The following is an 18739-nucleotide window of genomic DNA, read 5'->3' as shown; positions in this document are numbered from 1 at the left end:
TCGGCATTGGTCCGGTCTAGTAGGATCAAATCGATTGATTTCGATGGATGTTTAGCTGTAACACTGAAATGTTACCAGATCTCGTTCATACAAAGGATTCACACAGTTCTACAGATTCAAGAGTCCCAATTTTCCAACACCAGCCATACTCGGCAACCAACATTTTCCAATAAGATGTGTGTGGAATTGGACTTACCAATTCCGTATTCGTTACTGATCCATTAAATTCAGGTTAATGAAGTCTTCTACCATAGCCTCAGCAGCCAAGTAGGGGAACAAACGACGTAATAGAAGCACCTTACTTTTGAGTCCCTGATTTATTGACATATTTACTACTTAAATCAGTTCCGAAATTCTTCAGCTCTTCTCTCTGTTTGGCTTCAGCTCTCCTCTCTGTTATTGCTTCATCTTCTATAGAGCAGTGAATTGAGGTTGATTCCCATGATCCCACGATAATTGGAATTTCAAGCTGGAACGGTTCGAGTCATACTCACTCAAAGATTGTAAACTCTGCGACACCGAAACTAACATTAAGGTTATCCCCCAGGTAAGAGCTTTCGGCCACAGAATATCTAAACAACTCTGATGATTGCCTTTCATTCCACAGAGGGACAAATATGTCTCTTGGTACTGTTGCCGAGTCAAACGGTGGAGGACTAGGGCGTCTGTTAGTCCACAGTTCGATCACCGTTGTAAAGAGATAGATAACGTGAGCTCTTGAATAAAGTGCTTGATATGGTCCGAATAAAGCCATGTACAAAAATCGTCACTTGAATACTCTTTGCAAGTCACTCGGTTGTCACTAATCCAAATCAATTAAAGCACTGCTTCTCGGTTTGTGGATAAAAGTGATCTATGTTCTCTTTCAAACCGTATGAAGCGAAATGAGTGAACAATCAGCGTTATGTCTGGTCATGTAATCTGATATCTTGGATCAATACGATCCTTTACTAGTGGAAAGTTGTAAGTTGTCGACTGAGCGTTCTTTGCAAGTAACATGGGGCAGTGGTAGATCGTCACTAGTCCTCCAAGTGAAGCATTGCAATCGGAAGAGTGGGGAAAAGAGAACAATGTACTCTTTCAAATCCTCTGAAGCCAATTGGGCGCTATGCCCAATCAGCGTTAAAAATGAACATTAATTATGATATCCTGCATCAATGGGATCTTTTACTAGTATAGTCTGCAAAAGGACAAATTCTGGTATTCTCCTGATCTCTTCCAGCTTTAAAACTAACTTTTTTCCTCGAGCATCTCGCAACAACTGAATGTAAATATACGTGAGTACACATGTAACTAGACATACGTACCACATATAATTGTAGTATATTTAAGTGGAACTGAAATCAGTAGTAATATTGCAACCATAAGTATTTAACAAACAAATGTACAAACTCATATGCTCATACACGTACTAAAAATACAAAGTACTTTTTACATTGCTATTTGCTACTACAACAGTTTTGCACTGCTATTGTTGTTTTGAAGTTGAAAAACTAAAGAGCCATCAACAACAGCCGTTACTGCTACAACAGCAGCAACATAATGTGTATAAAATTTAACATTTGTGTACCTTTATAAACGTAACGACAAATACGACCTTAACACACACACACACAGTCTCCTATCTACATGAAAAACACCGTATGCAAAAAGTTATATTTTGGGGTCTAATGGCAATGATTTCACCTTCCTTATAAAAAAAATAAATATTAATGCCTTTAGCAAATGATAAATGCATTTTACTCCTTTCTTTTTGTGGAGGGAAGGAAGGTATAAGTGTGAGTTTTCGAATTTTTCTTTTGGAAAAAGGTAGAACTTGAAAAGAGTGTAACCAGATGTTAGTTACGAGTCTCAAAAATATTTCTGTTTAATGTCATTAAATGCAATCTATATACAAACTCACTGTCTAATACAGACCTTAAACTAAAAGAATGTGTGCTGCTGCCAGCAAAACGTAACCACTTTTACGTTTTAAACTTTCCATGTAATTAGACTTTGTAAACATAAGTTCTCCTTCTTCCTTAGTTATCCTGCAGCAGTGATTTTAGTTTAGGTCAACTTGTAACATGTCACACCTGGGATGCAAAAGATTGTATGAAACTGATTTAAATAGTCCAGACTATTGTATAAAGTCTGGAATATAGTCTGCACTAGACTAGTCTGGACTCTAGACTATAGTCTGGACTCTAGACTATAGTCTGGAATCTAGACTATAGTCTGGACTCTAGATTATAGTCTGGACACTAGACTATAGTCTGGACTCTAGACTATAGTCTGGACTCTAGACCATAGTCTGAAATCAAGGCTATAGATTGGACTCTAGACTATAGTCTGGACTCTAGACTATAGTCTGAACTCTAGACTATAGTCTGGACTCTAGACTATAGTCTGAACTCTAGACTATAGTCTGGACTCTAGAATATAGTCTGGACTCTAGACTATAGTCTGGACTCTAGACTATAGTCTGGACTCCACACTATAGTCTGGACTCTAGACTATAGTCTGGACTCTAGACTAGACTACAGTCTAGACTATAGTCTGGACTCTAGACTATAGACTGGACTCTAGACTATAGTCTGGACTCTAGACCATAGTCTGAAATCAAGGCTATAGATTGGACTCAAGACTATAGTCTGGACTCTATAATCTAGACTATAGCCTGTAGTTTAGATTATAGTCTGTAGTCTAGACTATAGTCTGGAGTCTAGACTATAGTCTGGAGTCTAGACTATAGTCTGGACTCTATACTATAGTCTGGACTCTAGACAATAGTCTGGACTCTAGACTATAGTCTGGACTCTAGACTATAGTCTGGACTCTAGACTATAGACTGGACTCTAGACTTTAGTCTGGACTCTAGACCATAGTCTGAAATCAAGGCTATAGATTGGACTCTCGACTATAGTCTGGACTCTATAATCTAGACTATAGCCTGTAGTTTAGATTATAGTCTGTAGTCTAGACTATAGTCTGGACTCTATACTATAGTCTGGACTCTAGACAATAGTCTGGACTCTAGACTATAGTCTGGACTCTAGACTATAGTCTGGACTCTAGACTATAGACTGGACTCTAGACTATAGTCTGGACTCTAGACCATAGTCTGAAATCAAGGCTATAGATTGGACTCTCGACTATAGTCTGGACTCTATAATCTAGACTATAGCCTGTAGTTTAGATTATAGTCTGTAGTCTAGACTATATTCTGGACTCTAGACTATAGTCTGGACTCTAGACTATAGTCTGGACTCTAGACTATAGTCTGGACTCTAGACTATAGTCTGGACTCTAGACTATAGTCTGGACTCTAGACAATATTCTGGACTCTAGACTATAGTCTGGACTTTAGACTATAGTCTGGACTCTAGACTATAGTCTGGACTATAGACTATAGTCTGGACTATAGACTATAGTCTGGACTATAGACTATAGTCTGGACTATAGACTATAGTCTGGACTCTAGACTATAGTCTGGACTCTAGACTATAGTCTGGACTCTAGACTATAGTCTGGACTCTAGACTATAGTCTGGACTCTAGACTATAGTCTGGACTCTAGACTATAGTCTGGACTCTAGACTACAGTCTGGACTCTAGAATATAGTCTGGACGCTAGACTATAGTCTGGACTCTAGACTATGGTCAGTAGTCTAGACTAGTCCAGACTATATTCTAGACTCTAGAATATAGTCTGGACGCTAGACTATAGTCAGGACTCTAGACTATGGTCAGTAGTCTAGACTATAGTCTAGACTATAGCCTGGACTCTAGATTATAGTCTGGACTCTAGACTATAGTCTGGATTCTAGACTATAGTCTGGATTCTAGACTATAGTCTGGATTCTAGACTATAGTCAGGACTCTAGACTATAGTCTGGACTCTAGACCATAGTATGAAATCAAGGCTATAGATTGGACTCTAGACTATAGTCTGGACTTTAGACTATAGTCTGGACTCTAGACTATAGTCTGGACTCTAGACTATAGTCTGGACTCTAGACTATAGTCTGGACTCTAGACTATAGTCTGGACTCTAGACTATAGTCTGGACTCTTGACTATAGTCTAGACTCTAGACTATAGTCTAGACTCTAGTCTGGACTCTAGAATATAGTCTGGACTCTAGACTATAGTCTGGACTCTAGACTATAGTCTGGACTCTAGACTATAGTCTGTAGTCTAGACTACAGTCTAGACTCTAGACTATGGTCTGTAGTCTAGACTATGGTTTAGTAGTCTCGACTATAGTCTGTACTCTAGACTATGGTCTGGACTCTAGACTATAGTCTGGACTCTAGACTATAGTCTGGACTCTAGACTATATATTCTGGACTATATAGTCTGGACTAAAGACTATAGGCTGGACTATAGAATATATAGTCTGGACAAAAGACTACAGGCTGGACTATAGACAATACTCTGGACTATAGTATATAATATAGTCCTGACCTTTAACTACAGAATAACAAAACAAGCGATTTCACTTGGTATGTTTAAGGTACAATGGAAAGTTGATAACTTTCCAGACCTGCTCTGTTATCAAATGTAAGCAATAAGTGTGCCATGTGTTTGTTCATTGTTGATTCAGTTTTCAAAGGAGTGAAAACAAAGAGGTTAAACGGTGGGCGTTTAGATATTTTTTTGTAGGCTTTTGTGCTTTTATCATGACCAGATTTGTCAGCCTCTGCATATGTATAAATTTCCACTCGTTCATTACAATATTTTGCCACCTACAGTAGATATGGATTTGGTTGCTGTTGTTCGTTTGTATGGTTGTACTCCTCTAAAAGACTGTTGCTGTTGTGTTGGATGGTTTGGTTGCATCACATATCAAAAAATACTTAAAGCAGCATTTGTGTTGCACGTGTTTTGGAAATAAATTTGTTTGTTTTTGTTCGTTTAAACAATTTTCTCTTTTTGTTGGTTAAATTTTCTACGTGATTTGGTCACAAACATTTTGTACTGTTTTTTGCGTTTGAATGAATATAAATCAAAAGCCTTTATATAACATTTGTCACATAAGAAAGTACTACCTTTGTAAGAGTTATGTTTGCAACAAAATGTTGCTCATATTTTGCTTGAATTTATGTGGCATTTAGCTTTTTCTTTTTTTGGTTAATGCTGGATAATGAGTTTACAATATTTATGTAAATTTATGGTCATTTCCTGGATATGAAGATAAATAATCGTATGAGTAATGGAATGAACTATTTTGAAGAAAAAATGTTCAAAACTGTAGCAAAAGTTTTAGAAAAATGTTTTGTTAACATTAGAATTTATCTTAAATAATTCCCTAAACAAAAGTGACACCAATTTTACATTTTACATTTCATAAAGTTTAAGCTTTTTTTGCACTTCTTACAACAGACATAAAACAAAAAATATAAATAAAAAAAAACATCGATTTGCTATTAAAATAGAAAATAAAAACCATGATGGTAGAAAAGTTTTTAAAGCATTACAAAAGGCTAAACCTATTAAAAACACATGGTACCAAACAATTCATATTCGAACACCCAACCAACCACCATTATCAGACCACTACTGACATTACAGTAACAAGGGGGAAGTAGTATCGAATAAAATTGTTTGCATTCCCCGAAATGCATAGTCAAATATTACAAGTATATAGGAAAAATCGAAATTAGGGTTTCCAGTCTGGACTATAGACTAGTCTATAGTTTGGACTATAAACTGCTCTATAATCTGGATTATAGACTATTCTAGTCTGGAATATAGACTACTGGACTATAAACTACTCTATAATCTGGACTATAAACTACTTTATGATCTGGACTAGAGACTACTCTATAGTCTGGACTAGAGAATATTCTATAGTCTGGACTAGAGACTATTCTATAGTCTGGACTAGAGACTATTCTATAGTCTGGACTAGAGACTATTCTATAGTGTGGACTATAGAATATTCTATAGTCTGGACTAGAGACTATTCTATAGTCTGAACTATAGACTATTTTATAGTCTGGACTATAGACTATTTTATAGTCTGGACTATAGACTATTCTATAGTCTGGACCATAGACTATTCTATAGTCTGGAATATAGACTATTCTATAGTCTGGACTATAGACTATTCTACAGTCTGGACTATAGAGTATTCTATAGTCTGGATTATAGACTATTCTATAGTCTGGACTATAGACTATTCTATAGTCTGGACTATAAACTATTCTATAGTGTGGACTATAGACTATTCTATAGTCTGGACCATAGACTATTCTATAGTCTGGAATATAGACGATTCTATAGTGTGGACTATAGACTATTCTATAGTTTAGACTATATACTATTCTATAGTCTGGACTATAGACTACTCCATAGTTTGGACTATAAACTACCTTATAATCTGGACTATAAACTACTCTGTAATCTGGACTATAAACTACTCTGTAATCTGGACTAGAAACTATTCTATAATCTGGACTAGAGGCTATTCTATAGTCTGGACTATAGACTATTCTATAGTCTGGACTATAGACTATTGTATAGTCTGGACTAGAGACTATTCTATAGTCTGGACTAGAGACTATTCTATAGTCTGGACTAGAGACTATTCTATAGTCTGGACTAGAGACTATTCTATAGTGTGGACTATAGAATATTCTATAGTCTGGACTAGAGACTATTCTATAGTCTGGACTATAGACTATTCTATAGTCTGGACTATAGACTATTCTATAGTCTGGACTATAGACTATTCTATAGTCTGGACTATAGACTATTCTATAGTCTGGACTATAGACTATTCTATAGTCTGGACTATAGACTATTCTATAGTCTGGACTATAGACTATTCTATAGTCTGGACTATAGACTATTCTATACTCTGGACTATAGACTATTCTATAGTCTGGACTATAGACTATTCTATAGTCTGGACTATAGACTATTCTATAGTCTGGACTATAGACTATTCTATAGTCTGGACTATAGACTATTCTATAGTCTGGACTATAGACTATTCTATAGACTATAGACTATTCTATAGTCTGGATTATAGACTATTCTATAGTTTGGACTATAGACCATTCTAACGTCTGGACTATAGACTATTCTATAGTGTGGACTATAGACTTCTCCATATTTTGGACTATAAACTACCCTATAATCTGGACTATAAACTACTCTGTAATCTGGACTATAAACTACTCTATAATCTGGACTAGAGACTATTCTATAATCTGGACTAGAGACTATTCTATAATCTAGACTAGAGACTATTCTATAGTCTGGACTAGAGACTATAGAATAGTCTGAATTATAGACTATTCTATAGTCTGAACAATAGACTATTCCATAGTCTGGACTATAGACTATTCTAGAGGCTATTCTATACATTGGACTATAGACTATTCTATAGTCTGAACTATAGACTATTCTTTAGTCTGCACTATAGACTATTCTATAGACAGGACTATGGACAATTCTATTGTGTGGACTAAAGACTATTCTATAGTCTGGCTTTCTGGGAATTCCCTACATAAGACCCCTAATCTTGCTGCAAAACAATTTAAAGTGAACATTAAATATTTCAAAATATTTCTATTGTTATACTCTCTTTCGAATGTATCGATAGTTCGTAAGAAGCACGCAGTCATTTTGCTAAATTGTTGTTGCTCTAACTTGCCAGTCAAGTTCCTTAGATGATGCACATCTTCAAAGAGACTTGGGCAACTTTTAATATTTGCATATAAGTTTATTTTGTTTTTTTTTTTTTTTTTTCATTTAAACAACAACTTCATCTGCAATTCAAAAGAAAAGCATCGACATGAAAATAGAATTTTTAGTTACAACATTAAAGTTTCAGTTTTGTTGGTTTTGCTTAGACTTTCAAAGATGATGTCGGAAGACAATTGCGTTTGTTTTTCCGTAATAATTTGTATTCAGTATTGTTTAAAAATGCAATAATGTTGTTTGTTGTTTTTCAAAATCAAAATAATATAAGAGTTTAGTAACGGCATTTCTTTTTACAGTTAAGGCTATAAATAGCACAGGAAAATTAATATTTTAGGACTTATTTGTGGACTGAGTTTGCATTTAAGGATGGAGTTTAGGATCCCTATGTTAACTACCTATTGTGGTTGTAAGATAAAACTACTCTATAGTTAAAAGTGCTCAATTTTGTAACATCTCTGTTTAAAGTACATATAAGTACGATTGTATGTACATTTGTTAGAAAAATAAAATCGACCATAATGTCTCCTTGAAAAACTCTCAGAAAAAAAAGCATACATTTTCAAACACATTTGTTAACTAAACAAATGTTTTCTGTTGTTGATTCAAATGGCATCAACATGTGCGACACTTCATCTCAAGATGACTCGTTTTGTGTTCTGGATACGTACGAATGATGTGCCCCAAACAACTTGGCTGTGGCAGGCAGTCTATGTATGTATGTAACAGCAGCAACAAAGTATTTCATTATAATTTTGTTCATTTTATTTTAGTTTTTTATTATTTTTTGCATTGAAATTGTTTGCTGATGTACTTTCCATTTAAATTCAAGTACAAATAACAAATGTTGTCCATTTCAATACGGGAAAGAGGAGAGAGAGAGAGATCCATCATCGTCATTAGCAGTGTATATGTTCATTCTTATTTTTTCATATATATTAAGTATTGGTTGCTGTCAGCATTTGTAGCAATAACAGCAAAATCGTCATCTGCATCATTTATCTTTAGTATGAGAAGTTTTTGGACATTTGGCATATGTTTAGTAAAGCTAAATTACTTTGTATGTATTAAGTACTTGCTATTGGGTAGTAGGGTACTGCTATCAGGACTAGGATGTTAGGACCACGGGATATACAGACTATAGACTATTCTATAGTCTGGACTATAGACTATTTTATAGTATGGACTATAGACCATTTTATAGTCTAGACTGTGTACTATTCTATAGTCTGGACTATAGGTTCTTCAAAAGTCTGGAGTATAGACAAGTCTGGACAATAGCCTTTTCTATATTCTGGAATATAGACTATTATATAGTTGGGACTACAGACTATTTCATAGTCTGGATTATAGACTATTCTATAGTCTGGACTATAAGCTATTCTATAAACTGGACTATAAACTACTCTATAGTCTGCACTATAGACTATTCTATAGTCTAGACTATAGACTATTCTATAATCCTTATAGTCTGGACTATATACTATTCTATAGTCTTTACTATAAACTATTCTATAGTCTGGACTATAGACTATTCTATAGTCTGGACTATAGACTATTCTATAGTCTGGACTATAGACTATTCTATAGTCTGGACTATAGACTATTCTATAGTCTGGACTGTAGACTATTCTATAGTCTGGACTATAGATTATTCTATAGTCTGGACCATAGACTATTCTATAGTCTGGACTATAGACTATTCTATAGTCTGGACTATAGACTATTCTATAGTCTGGACCATAGACTATTCTATAGTCTGGACTATAGACTATTATATAGTCTGGACTATAGACTATTCTATAGTCTGGACTATAGACTATTCTATAGTCTGGACTATAGACTATTCTATAGTCTTGACTATAGACTATTCTATAGTCTGGACTATAGACTATTCTATAGTCTGGACTATAGACTGTTCTATAGTCTGGACTATAGACATTTCTATAGTCTGTACTGTTCCATAGTACGGACTATAGACTGTTCTATAGTATGGACTATAGACTGTTCTATAGTATGGACTATAGACTGTTCTATAGTCTGGACTATAGACTATTCTATAGTCTGGACTATAGACTATTCTATAGTCTGGACTATAGACTATTCTATAGTGTGGACTATAGACTATTCTATAGTCTGGACTATAGACTATTCTATAGTCTGGACTATTGACTATTCTATAATCTGGACTTATAGACTATTCTATAATCTAGAATATAGACTATTCTATAGTTTGGACTATACACTATTCTATAGTGTGGACTATAGACTATTCTATAGTCTGGACTATACACTTTCTATAGTCTGGACTATAGACTATTCTATAGTCTGGACTATAGACTATTCTATAGTCTGGACTATAGACTATTCTGTAGTCTGGACTATAGACTATTCTATAGTCTGGACTATGGACTATTCTGTAGTCTGGACTATAGACTATTCTATAGTCTGGACTATAGACTATTCTATAGTCTGGACTATAGACTATTCTATAGTCTGGACTATAGACTATTCTATAGTCTGAACTATAGACTATTCTATAGCCTGGACTATAGACTATTCTATATTGACTATTCTATAATCTGGACTTATTGACTATTCTATAATCTGGACTTATAGACTATTCTATAATCTAGAATATAGACTATTCTATAGTCTGGACTATAGACTATTCTATAGTGTGGACTATTGACTATTCTATAATCTAGAATATAGACTATTCTATAGTCTGGACTATAGACTATTCTATAGTGTGGACTATAGACTATTCTATAGTCTGGACTATGGACTATTCTATAGTCCGGACTATAGACTATTCTATAGTCTGGACTATAGACTATTCTATAATCTGGACTATAGACTATTCTATAATCTGGAATATAGACTATATAGTCTGGACTATAGACTATTCTATAGTGTGGACTATAGACTATTCTATAGTCTGGACTATAGACTATTCTATAGTCTGGACTATAAACTATTCTATAGTCTGGACTATAGACTATTCTATAGTCTGGAATATAGAAATTCTATAGTCTGAACTATAAACTATTCTATAGCCTGGACTATAGACTATTCTATATTGTGGACTATAGACTATTCTATGGACTATACACTATTCTATAGTCTGGACTATAAACTATTCTTTAGTCTTGACAATAGACTATTCTATAATCTGGACTACAGACTATTCTATAATCTTGACTATAGACTATTATATAGTCTGGACAAATCTATACTCGGGACCCTAGACCGCTCTATAGTCGAGTGTGTAGATCAGTCTATATTGTCTATGGTATAGGCTATTCTCTAGACTGAGTAATGAGTGATTATTTGTCCGTAGTCCCTCACAACCCTCGTATAATATTGCAAAACCTCCGGTAATTGTATTTCATTAAATACATTCAAAAAAAAAACATGTGAAAGTATACATGCATATGTAAGTACATAGCTTTTGAAGTTCATTTAAAATACGAAAAACTTTTTATAAATTCTAAATATTTCTGTTTCGTTTTTTAATGTTTTTGGTTTCTTTTATTTTTTAAATTTATTCAATTGCTTTATTATTTTCCAAGTTTTTTTCTGATGTCTTTTTCGTCAAGAGTATTGATATTGTTATATGTACAATTGTTATTGTTGCCTTTTGGCAATTGTGTTTTTTTTTAACTTGGGTACTTGGGTTCAATCTGTGCCAGACATTTGCAAAAAACATTCATCTTTTATTTCCATTTCACTCAGTCAGTTCTGTCTCCCTCTCTTTTGTTCCCTATTTCTTGGTATACGTTCCCTGCCTGCAGTAAAATACTACGTAGTTGGAATAAATATGTTGTATGTAAGTTAATCTTAACATAAGTTTATGCCATCATCTGTACTTCATCTGGCATCTACTTTTGGTAATAAGAATTATTGCAATAGCAGCTGTTATTTCATGCCACTGCCACACTACCACCACACTATACCCCTTGGCTTTTCCTTCGATTGCCAGTGATTTCTGTTCTGTTCCCACTTGTACTTGTGCCGCTTTTGATATTACATCCCTTTCCTTTTTTTCAAATGCAAGCTAAGCGACACCATTTTTAATTGTATTTTGAAAAATTTCTAAACTATTTCTGAAATTTATTATAATTCTTCTGAATTTTTCACTTTTCTTTATATTTCAGAATGTCCTAAAAAGAAAATTTTAAAATTCGATTAGAAATTTCTAATTCCATTGGCAACGGTGTAACTTCAAGTACATAGACCAACAGCAGCAGCAGTGGAAGTATATGAATTTTGTTGTAATGTTTTTTTTTTTGCCAATTCTTAAGTAGGAACGAACGACTGTAGTATGTATGTTTTACAGTTGTTGGCTGTATGTTTAATATCCAAATTGTCTTATGGCTGAATAATAAAAAAAGAAGCAAAATTATTCCAATAAATACAACAAAAAAATCTCTGCCAGACATTTTGGGAGTAATGCCAGCTGCTTTAGAATTTCATTTTTTCTTTAGATTTTTTCTGTTTTGTTTTTAAAATTCTGTATGAGTTCATATTGAATTGTAAGTAAATTTTTATACATTAAAATAAACAAATGAATTGATTTTAGGAAACTAACGGAAATTTAAATAAAATAATTGTAGAAAAACTAAAGATTGATTGGAGAAATATTTGTTGACCGCAGGGAATTTTTGAGATTTTAATAATATTATTATAAAATTTTATTAATTCAACAAAAAAAGTAGTCTATACAGTCTGGACTATAGACTATTTTATAGTTTGGACTATACTATAGTTTGAACTATAATATATGGACTGTGGACTATTCTATACTCTGTATTCTATTCTCTGAACTATAGACAATTCTACAGTTTAGACTATAGATTATTCTACTGTCTGGACTATTGACTAATCTATAGTCTGAACTATAGACTAATCTGTAGTCTGGACTAGTCTAGTCTGGAGTAGTCTATAAACTGAAATACATACAATGGTCTGGACTATATATCAATCTACAATCTTAACTACAGACCAATCTAAAGTCTGGACTATAGACCAATCTATAGTCTGGGCTATAGACTAATATATATTCTAGACTATAGACTAATCTATATAGTCTAGACTATACACTAATCTATAGTCTAGACTATAGAATAATCTATATAGACTATTCCATATATCTGGACTATATACTATTCCATATATCTGGACTATAGACTATTCTATATTTCTGGACAATAGACTATTCTATAGTCTGGACTAATCTATAGTCTAGACTATAGTCTGGACTATAGACCAATCTATAAACTGAACTATAGCCTATTCAATAGTCTGGACTATAGACTATTCTTTAGTCTGGACTATAGACTATTCTATAGTCTGGACTATAGACTATTCTTTAGTCTGGACTATAGACTATTCCATAGTCTGGACTATAGACTATTCTATAGTCTGGACTATAGACTATTCTATATTCTGGACTACATACAATGGTCTGGACTATATATCAATCTATAATCTTAACTACAGACCAATCTAGAGTCTGGACTATAGACCAATCTATAGTCTGGGCTATAGACTATACACTAATCTGTATAGACTATTCCATATATCTGGACTATAGACTATTCCATATATCTGGACTATAGACTATTCTATAGTCAGCACTATAGATTAATCTATAGTCTGGACTATAGATTAATCTATAGTCTGGACTATAGACTAATCTATAGTCTGGACTATAGACTAATCTATAGTCTGGACTAAAGACTATTCTATAGTCTGGACTATAGTCTGTTCTATAGTTATGATTATGGTCTATTATATGGTCTGGACTATAGACTATTCTATATTATGGACTAATATATAGTCTGTACTGTAGACTAATCTATAGTCCAGACAATACACTAATCTATAGCCTGGACTATAGACTAATTTTTAGTGAGAACTATAGACTAATCTATAGTCTGTACTGTAGCCTAATCTATAATCCAGACAATACACCAATCTATAGTCTGGACTATAAACTAATCTGGACGATAGACTAATCTATAGTCTGGACTATAGACTAATCTGGAATATATAATATTCTATAGTCTGTACTATAGATTATTCCATAGTCTGGGCTATTGTATAATTTATAGTCTGGACTATTGTATAATCTATAGTCTGGACTATAGACTATTCTATAGTCTGGACTATAGACTATTCTATAGTCAGGACTATAGACTATTCTATAGTCAGGACTATAGACTATTCTATGTTCTGGATTAGTCTGGACTATAGACTATCACCTGAAATGGGTTTCTGCTAGTGTTAGGAAATGCTATCTCGAAAACCTGAAGTAATGGAGAAGATCTGGTCCAGCTTAGTGCTTTAGTAAAGTGCGTATATGGTCTCTAAGTTTCTAGAGTTTCAAACCTGTATAGTTGTATGTAATTGGTCCTTCGAACTTGATTTAAGTGATTAAAACTTATGATTTTAAATAATTCATATAAGTGCGACTAATACTTACAATTTTAGAAAATTGAAGGTAAATTAATTGAAGTCAAAGAAGTATTTACCTAAAAAGAAAAAACGTAGATAAATTTCATTAAAAAAACATAAATACTGACAGTTATATTATATTATTAAAAGCTTAACTTTAATTATTTGAAAAACAAATATTACAAATCATGGAATTTCTTCTACAAAAATAACACATTTGGCAAAAAAAAGATTTATATAAACTGAAACATAAATCTTAATATATTTTAATATGACTTTGTTTTAATTTTGATTTCCTGCACATGTTAACCTAAATTTATTTAACAAATATTTGTTCAAGTCATAAATATTATAGAAAAATGGAAGAACGAAAAATAACCCCCACCGTTATAAGTAAAAAAATATAAAACAAAAGATGTTTGCAACATATGGCAACATTTGTCCTGTGTGAAATAAAAATAAAAAAACTCGGAGCGGGTAAGAAAAAATCAACAAAAATAAAACTTTAAGCAATTTATTTTCAAAAACAATAAATTGTAATTAAAAAAATATGTAAATAAGTTGTAGCCCATGTTTCAAACAAAAAAAAAAAAAGGAAACCAGGAAGAGAAATTAATGAAAATTGTGTTCAATTTATAGGCAGGCAATTAACAATTTAATTGGTTTAATTAAAATATGACGCTTTTTAAAATTTAATTAAAGTTAAACGAGTGTTAAGCTAAAGTTATTTAACATATATTAGTAATTTAGTTATGATGTTATTGTTTCAATTAAAAAATTAATTGATTGAAACTTATTGTATATCTTAAAGCAGTTAATATTAAATATTACATTTTATTTCATGGTTTAACCTTATCTGTAAATGTCAGCTGACATTTTATGAAATTGTTTTCAGTTTAATTTTATGTTAGTATTTTTAATTTTAATCTAAAACCCAACAAAAGTTTTAACAAACATTTAAAAAATAACTAAAAATCTAAGGCGAATATTAACAATTCGCGAAAATTCTTTCAATTTTGAATTGTAAAAGTCCACGTTTTGCAAATTTTTGATAATATATTCAACCACGAACTGTTTTTAATATATTTTCTATTTAAAAAAAACGTAAAATTCAAGTTTATTCTCAGTTCGCGAATATTCCGGGAACGCTAATTTCAAAAAGGCCCCTTGCTTGCTAATATTTATCTAAAACTAGTTTCGATTCTTTAATCTTTTGCTTATAAGTAAAAGTTTTTTGATCGACAAACTAAGAGTTATTTCTCCAGTTATTAAAATTTTTCTGGGTTATTTGAGGGAGTAAAAAACTAACTAACTAAACTGATATTTTTCCTTCTTTTTCGAGGAAAATTAGAAAAATGCCAAAAACACTTTTATTTAGTTTCGTTGTTTGTTGCCAAAATGCCATAAGCACAACAATGTCGGAATGAGTAACAAAACTGAAAGGTACAGAGATTATAAAAATGTTATAAAAAATCGGCTATTAAATTCAGATTTTTTTAAGTTAATGCTCTATATATTGACGCTTTCAATAGACGGGTCTGTGCTTGACATAATGGCCCACACTAGATGGCCCAGTCTATAGTCTAGACTAGACTATAGACTAGACTATAGACTAGACTATAGAATAGACTATAGACTAGACTTAAATAGACTATAGACTAGACTATAGACTAGACTATAGACTAGACTATAGAATAGACTATAGCTACTAGACTATAGAATAGACTATAGACTAGGACTATAGACTAGCTATAGCTAGACTATAGACTAGACTATAGACTAGACTATAGACTAGACTATAGACTAGACTATAGACTAGACTACTAGACTATAGACTAGACTATAGACTAGACTATAGACTAGACTATAGACTAGACTATAGACTAGACTATAGACTAGACTATAGACTAGACTATAGACTAGACTATAGACTAGACTATAGACTAGACTATAGACTAGACTATAGACTAGACTATAGACTAGACTATAGACTAGACTATAGACTAGACTATAGACTAGACTATAGACTAGACTATAGACTAGACTATAGACTAGACTATAGACTAGACTATAGACTGAACTATAGAGCTAGACTATAGACTAGACTATAGACTAGCTATAGACTAGACTATAGACTAGACTATAGACTAGACTATAGACTAGACTATAGACTAGACTATAGACTAGACTATAGACTAGGACTATAGACTAGACTATAGACTAGACTATAGACTAGACTATAGACAGACATAGACTAGACTATATAGACTAGACTATAACTAGACTATAGACTAGACTATAGACTAGACTATAGACTAGACTAGACTAGACTATAGACTAGACTATAGACTAGACTATAGACTGACATAGACTAGACTATAGACTAGACTAGACTATAGACTAGACTATAGACTAGACTATAGACTAGACTATAGACTAGACTATAGACTAGACTATAGACTAGACTATAGACTAGACTATAGACTAGACTATAGACTAGACTATAGACTAGACTATAGACTAGACTATAGACTAGACTATAGACTAGACTATAGACTAGACTATAGACTAGACTATAGACTAGACTATAGACTAGACTATAGACTAGACTATAGACTAGACTATAGACTAGACTATAGACTAGACTATAGACTAGACTATAGACTAGACTATAGACTAGACTATAGACTAGACTATAGACTAGACTATAGACTAGACTATAGACTAGACTATAGACTAGACTATAGACTAGACTATAGACTAGACTATAGACTAGTCTATAGACTAGACTATAGACTAGATTATAGACTAGACTATAGACTAGACTATAGACTAGACTATAGACTGGACTATAGACTAGACTATAGATTAGGCTATAGATTAGTCTATAGACTAGACTATAGACTAAAGACTAGACTATAGACTGGACTATTGACTAGACTATAGATTAGACTATAGATTAGACTATAGACTAGACTAGACTATAGACTGGACTATTGACTAGACTAAACTATAGACTAGACTTGTATACTGGTTTGTATTAAAGCCTATAGTCTACTCAATAGTTTGGACGATAATCTGGTCTGCTGTGAGTTTATAGCGCAGACTAGAGCCTATAGTCTTGTCTATAGTTACTTCTTGGGAACATAGTTTGGTCTGTGGTTGAGATAATGGTACAAAATAGAGGATATAGCATGAACAATAGTTGAGCCAATAGTATGGTCTTATCTATAGTTTAACATATAGTATGTTCAATAGTTGTCTGGTCTATATTTGAACCTATAGTCTGGGCTATATTTAAGTTTATTGTCTGCTTTATAGTTAGGAAAATAATGTGGTCTGTTGTTGATATTATACCCCAGACTAGAGGCTATAGCCTGATCAGTATATTATCTAATAGTAAGGTCTTTTCTATAATTTAGAATTTAGTCTGTGCCATAGTTGCCTTCTTATAGTGTAGTATATAGACTAATCTATAGTCCAGACAATACACTAATCTATAGCCTGGACTATAGACTAATTTTTAGTGAGAACTATAGACTAATCTATAGTCTGTACTGTAGCCTAATCTATAATCCAGACAATACACCAATCTATAGTCTGGACTATAAACTAATCTGGACGATAGACTAATCTATAGTCTGGACTATAGACTAATCTGGAATATATAATATTCTATAGTCTGTACTATAGATTATTCCATAGTCTGGGCTATTGTATAATTTATAGTCTGGACTATTGTATAATCTATAGTCTGGACTATAGACTATTCTATAGTCTGGACTATAGACTATTCTATAGTCAGGACTATAGACTATTCTATAGTCAGGACTATAGACTATTCTATGTTCTGGATTAGTCTGGACTATAGACTATCACCTGAAATGGGTTTCTGCTAGTGTTAGGAAATGCTATCTCGAAAACCTGAAGTAATGGAGAAGATCTGGTCCAGCTTAGTGCTTTAGTAAAGTGCGTATATGGTCTCTAAGTTTCTAGAGTTTCAAACCTGTATAGTTGTATGTAATTGGTCCTTCGAACTTGATTTAAGTGATTAAAACTTATGATTTTAAATAATTCATATAAGTGCGACTAATACTTACAATTTTAGAAAATTGAAGGTAAATTAATTGAAGTCAAAGAAGTATTTACCTAAAAAGAAAAAACGTAGATAAATTTCATTAAAAAAACATAAATACTGACAGTTATATTATATTATTAAAAGCTTAACTTTAATTATTTGAAAAACAAATATTACAAATCATGGAATTTCTTCTACAAAAATAACACATTTGGCAAAAAAAAGATTTATATAAACTGAAACATAAATCTTAATATATTTTAATATGACTTTGTTTTAATTTTGATTTCCTGCACATGTTAACCTAAATTTATTTAACAAATATTTGTTCAAGTCATAAATATTATAGAAAAATGGAAGAACGAAAAATAACCCCCACCGTTATAAGTAAAAAAATATAAAACAAAAGATGTTTGCAACATATGGCAACATTTGTCCTGTGTGAAATAAAAATAAAAAAACTCGGAGCGGGTAAGAAAAAATCAACAAAAATAAAACTTTAAGCA

The 18739-nt window shown here is 32.6% G+C and overlaps 1 long non-coding RNA gene across 1 annotated transcript in view; it reads right to left on the bottom strand.

Moving 5' to 3' along the window:
* Positions 1–18739, bottom strand: part of LOC119612421 — an 85434-nt gene that overhangs the window by 36359 nt on the left and 30336 nt on the right. Inside the window, exons 2-3 of the long non-coding RNA XR_005232139.1 lie at positions 18256–18304; positions 14184–14232 (exon numbers count right to left, since the gene is read on the bottom strand). This is a non-coding gene — a long non-coding RNA (uncharacterized LOC119612421). The remainder of the gene's footprint in view (positions 1–14183; positions 14233–18255; positions 18305–18739) is intronic.

Source organism: Lucilia sericata, unplaced genomic scaffold (assembly GCF_015586225.1).
Source record: "Lucilia sericata isolate MDLA Ls3-8-SP2 unplaced genomic scaffold, ASM1558622v1 Contig001684F_arrow, whole genome shotgun sequence".
Classification (NCBI taxonomy): Eukaryota; Metazoa; Arthropoda; class Insecta; order Diptera; family Calliphoridae; genus Lucilia; species Lucilia sericata.
Note: the sequence above shows the minus strand (reverse complement) of the source record. Positions and strands in the feature narration are given on the sequence as shown.